This window comes from Myodes glareolus, chromosome 6 (genome assembly GCF_982192425.1).
Source record: "Myodes glareolus chromosome 6, mMyoGla1.1, whole genome shotgun sequence".
In the NCBI taxonomy this organism is placed as follows: Eukaryota; Metazoa; Chordata; class Mammalia; order Rodentia; family Cricetidae; genus Myodes; species Myodes glareolus.
This window is the reverse complement of record NC_142031.1, coordinates 104,158,950-104,164,335: the sequence shown is the minus strand read 5'-3', so window position 1 is coordinate 104,164,335 and position 5,386 is coordinate 104,158,950.

Genomic DNA, 5,386 nt, shown 5'->3' with positions numbered 1-5,386 from the left:
GTCTGCCGCGCCCTGGCCCGCTCCGGCGGCCGTTCGGCCGGCTCCCAGGTGCCCGCGGCCGGACCCCGCCTTCATAGGGCTCACCGCGCCCTTTTCCTTTGCCCCACCGGAAAGCCAAAACAATTGGAGCCGCGCAGGCGCGGGAAGGAAACGGAAAGCAGGAAGGGCGGAGGCGGCGCGAGGTGACGCTGGCGTCTGGGCCGGGGCTCCCCGGGCGACCGCCGGGATGCCAGGGCGCGTGCGCGGAGCGGGGTCGCCGTGCCACCCAGCTGCCGGGGCTCAGGCGTGGCCAGGGAAGAGCGGTGCAGAAAAGCTCTCTGCAGCGGCATCGGGAATTCTGTGCTATTGCAGTTGTTCCTCCTCGAGGTGTCTCGGTCAGGAGTGGGGACCAACGGGACTAAACAACACAATACCCCGGGGAGTTGAAGTTGGGGGAGGTGGATGGCTGACCGTTTGCTGGATGGGCTCTGTTTCCTTAGTCCCAGTTTCCAACGCCCTTAGCTTTTCAAAGCACGTTCAGTTTGCTAAGACCTGGGAAGTTATTGGCAGTCTCGCAGTTTGGGAGCGAATGGGTGCAGAGGACGTTCTCCCCAAGTGACGCCTCCCGCCAGTTTTTACTGCAATGCAGCGGCCACCCTTCGTGCCCCAAGTTTCAAAGTGTAGCTTGGAGCAGCAAGTATTTGTGGTCTGCGTCTGTTTTGTAACTTGTCATGACTTGTTAACAAGCAGAAGGTTGTAGATTTGTTTGAAGATACTTGTCACAGAAAAAAAAAAGACATTCCGAATTGCCTGCTTCCTAACTTCCATTGTTGAAACAAATCCAGTATGGGGAATAGAGATGACAACAAGATAAAAGCATTAGGCCAAATGGCAGACGCCCTCATCTGAGCTGGCAGGAGCCTGGAGACAGGAAAATCAGCAGTTCAAGTTCACCCTTGACTAAATAGTGAGTTCAAAGTTAACATAACCCACATGAAACTATTTAAAAGTACTGGATTTGTACAGAGAATTCACTGGACCCTCAGAATGCATTCCAGAGCTCATATACAATGTATCTATCTACTTCATTTGGCTTCCCTGTAATGATACAAAGACAATCTAGTTAGCTGAAGTCGTTGTGAACACCTAGCACAAGAAACTTCTTAGTAGTAATGGAACTGCTCTGCGCTTTCATTATGTGCTTATAGAATTCATAGGTCACAGGACTATGATGATACATTTTAAAAGATATGGAGTTTAATCTGGTCCTAGTGGTACAGGTCCGTAATCTCAGCATTTCGGAATCAGACAGGCAGATTTCTGTAAATTCAAGGCCATTGTGGTCTTATAATAGCTCAGTATAAGCCAGCCAGGAGTGCGTAATGAGACCCTGCCTCAAAAAACAAAACAGACCTGCAGTGGTGGTGCACGCACTCGGGAGGCAGAGGCAGGCAGACCTCTGTGAGAAACCTTTTCCAGGACAGCCAAGTCCACACAGAGAAACCCTGTCTCGAAAAAAAAAAAAAAACCAAAAGAAACAAGAAAATAAATGAGTTTATACAAAAGATGATGTATCCCAAATTGATGCGGGAGAATTGTCTGTATTCTGTCAATCATATTTTAAATAAATGTTGATTGACTGGTAGCCAGGCAGGAAATATAGGTGGGAAAACCAGACAGGAAGTAGAGGTGGGGCAATGAGAATAGGAGTATTCTGGGAAGAAGGAAGCTTCCTTTGCAGTCCTGTGCAAACACTGAAGAAGCAGGATATGACCTGCCCGCCCCCCCCCCGCTGAAAAAGGTACTGAGCCATGTGGCTAACATAGATAAGAATAATGTGTTAATATGTTATAAGAACTAATAAGAAGCCTGAGCTAATGGGCCTATCAGTTTATAACTTATGGAGACCTCTGTGTGATTTTCCTTGGGATTTAACAATGTGGGAACCGAGTAGGGCAGAAACCCCAACTAGCAGGCCCCCATGTTACACCAAATAAGGTTTGTAGTCCAGTTATTTGCTTTATGCCAATACCAGCTTCATAGTTTTGATATATAGTTTTGATACTATAGTTATCTAAGATGGGGAAGTCATATGAGGAGTTTTCAAGGAATGTGTTTTGATGTTTTCTCTCTCTCTCTCTGTGTGTGTGTGTGTGTGTGTGTGTGTGTGTGTGTGTAGGTCAGAAGACTGCTTTACAGACTTTGTTCTCTCCTTCCACTTTTCTGTGACTGCCAGGGTTGGCACTCAAGGTTTTTGAGGCTTGCATAGCAGGTTCCTTTCCTGCTGAGCCATCATGGGCTCATATTTTGCTACTTTTGAGTGTGTAGCTATGTCAAGATAAAAAGTTCTCTAAGATGTGGGGCTAGAGAGATGACTCCACAGTTAATAGTCCTCTGTTTTTCCAGTGGACTTGGGTTCAGTTTCCAGTACTCACATTATTGGGGGACACAAAGGTCCTTGTATATGCAGATAAGCACTAGGGAAACCAAGAATGTTAAACACACGAGGTCATTTCCTCAATGGAGGAAATAAAATACCATTCCACTCAAAAAGCTGAGAGTGGGGGTTGGAGAGATGGCTCAGTGGTTAAGAGTATTGCCTTGTCTTCCAAAGGTCCTGAGTTCAATTCCCAGCAACCACATGGTGGCTCACAACCATCTGTAATGGGGTCTGGTGCCCTCTTCTGGCCTGTACGCATACACGCAGACAGAATATTGTATACATAATAAATAAATAAATATTTTTTTTTAAAAAGCTGAGAGTGGGTGTTGTTAATGACCTGGGGACCTTTGCTATTTGTAGAGCCAGACCTCATCCAAATCCTCCAGAAAGATGATCTCAGACTCTCTCTTTCCCTAGACCTTCAGCTTTAGCACCAGTTGATAGAACCCAGCCTTAGGTGAGATCACCTGCTGACTTCCATGCTAGCTTAGTTAGATCACATCAGATTTTAGGTCCTTAAGCGAATACAGGTAGCTTCTCTCTAAACTCTCTTCTATCTTCTTGGAAGAAATGACATGTATTTTGTGTTGAGTTTTAATGTGGTTATATCTGTATTACACTAGGAAACTTTTTTCCCCAAATTACACTGTGTTTAAATATGCTAGCAATAAACCATCTGGCATCAGACTCTAGAAATTTGATCTAGCCTGGTTGACTAAGTCGGGCTGAACTAAGTTTTCATTCATACCTCTTCCAGGTTCTTTTCCCTGCATGTCATGCTGCTAACAGTGAACCCCACACCACATGGCAGCCCTATCTATATTTCAGTTCTGGGAGATCCAGCTCTTTCTTCTGACCTCTGAAGGTCACTAGGCATGCATATGTACCCAGACATACATGCATACAAAACATCCATACATGTAAAACTACATTTAAGTTTTTTCCAAGTTCTCAAAAAATGAACATCATGCGTTCAACAAATATTTAATACCCTTGGAATGAAACAAGAAAGTCTCATAGAGGAATGGAAGTGTTGGAAGGACAGATCCGAAAGACCAACAGTGAGACAAGTTCTTAGGAAGCAGCATGCACAGGGTGCAGCATCAGTCGGTCCGGGAAAGCTTTCCAAGATGTGTGTGGTGGCTCACATCTGTAATCCCAGGTTTTGCGAAGCTGAGGCAAGAAAACTGTCACAAACTCAAGATTCTGCTGAATTCTAGGCAACCCCCGGCTTCAGTGTGATAGTTCAGAAGTTCTCCATCAGGTTGAGTGGAGCATGCTGCTCTTCCATCTCCTCTGGAGCAGAAATTAGGAGGATAGCTTGAACTTCAAGCTTGTCCAGGAGCTTGAAGTCTGCCTGGGCAACAGAGACCATAAAGGAGAAGCAACAGAACACAACAGGAGTTATGGTACACACATGGTTTTGTTTGGGGGACAGGGGCTTGCTCTGAGTAGTGTGATATCCCTAGGCTGACCTTAAAATCTGCATCCATTGTTCTAGGCTCCCGAGTGTTGAAGTTTCAGGCATGTGCCATCAGTCCAGCTCACTGAAGAGGGTTGAGCGAGTTTGGCAAATTTGTTCCTGTCTTCATTTGTATTTGTTCCCCTTTCCATTGCCCCTATCGTGTTTCTGCAATGCAGATTCCCTGTCAGCAGAAACCACCATTTGGGGCCTGACTTTTCCAGGTCTGCATTGTACTATCTAGATGCTAATAAATATTTATTGAATGGATAAAGTCCATGTCTATTATGAGAAAGACAAAATTTTAGGGAAAAAGGATAGATGTAGATCACAAAAGGGTTTAATCTCTTAAATTTGGTCTCTGTTCTAAAGATAATAGAGAATCATCAGAGGACCATGATCAGCTTTGTGTTTTCTATGATAACTTGAAGAATAGCACAACAGAGACAAGAGTTGGCAATATCCTAAAAGATTTAAACTGAAGCTGAAAATGTGTGTTAGGGAAAGCAAGCCAGGCTGTCAGTATTGACGATTCTGCTTAAATTATGAGACATTTATCAGCCAGTCCCATGTTCTGGGACCTTATTTTACACAAATAATGACAGTCAGCCAAAGAGCTGGTATTATTATTCACAATTGAGATGACTGAGTGCCAAGAAGTTCAGTAACTCTTTGCAGGTTATATGAATAGATAGTTAGACCCACCCACCCAGTAGCCCTGCTGCCCAGACTGTGAGGCTTTGGAGTCTATGATCTTTGCACTCTGCATGTTTTACCCCTTCTTTCCTTCTCATCTGTTGCTTACCAGGCCTGCTTTCAATCCCAGGAACTACCATATTATCTCAGCAATGTGATGCAAGTGGTATAAATAGGAAGGAAAGGAGATTTCTTTTTCTTTATCAAGTAAGACAAATATTACCCAGAATTCTGAACAGAGTTTCCCTTATATCTTCCTAATAAGGGGAATGAGAATATTTCAGTTACTGTCTAGTCATCAATCACAGAAAAGAGATCCACTTTCTTGGTGCACATTGGTTTTATCTTTCAGGAAGCATCTTAGCACAAAGACCCTCAAACTGTGAGGCCAGGAGAGCCAATCATAGTTCACAAGTACTGGACTGAGTTCTGGCTAGCCTCCATAATCCTGGGGAGTCGATCTCTTTCACTCTGAGAGGTTAAAATCTATGCCTTATGATTGTATATGAATATTATATTATCAACATAAGAGTGTATTATCAACATAATGCAAACACAGCATTTAGCGCTTAGTAAATGACTTCTTAATATTTTTTCCCACTGGGTTGCCGTGTGATCCAAAAAAATCTGTTACAATTATCTGCTGGGATTCTCTTGCTCTAATTGTATAAAAGCCACAAGTAGGAAGAGAGAGACTTTTCTAGAACTGGGCCTTTGAATGCCAGAGGCCTAGAGATAGGGCTGACCCAGTAATGAGAGCAAAGGCCCTTTTGCTCTAGCTAGAGACTTAGGATTTTAGGAACTCA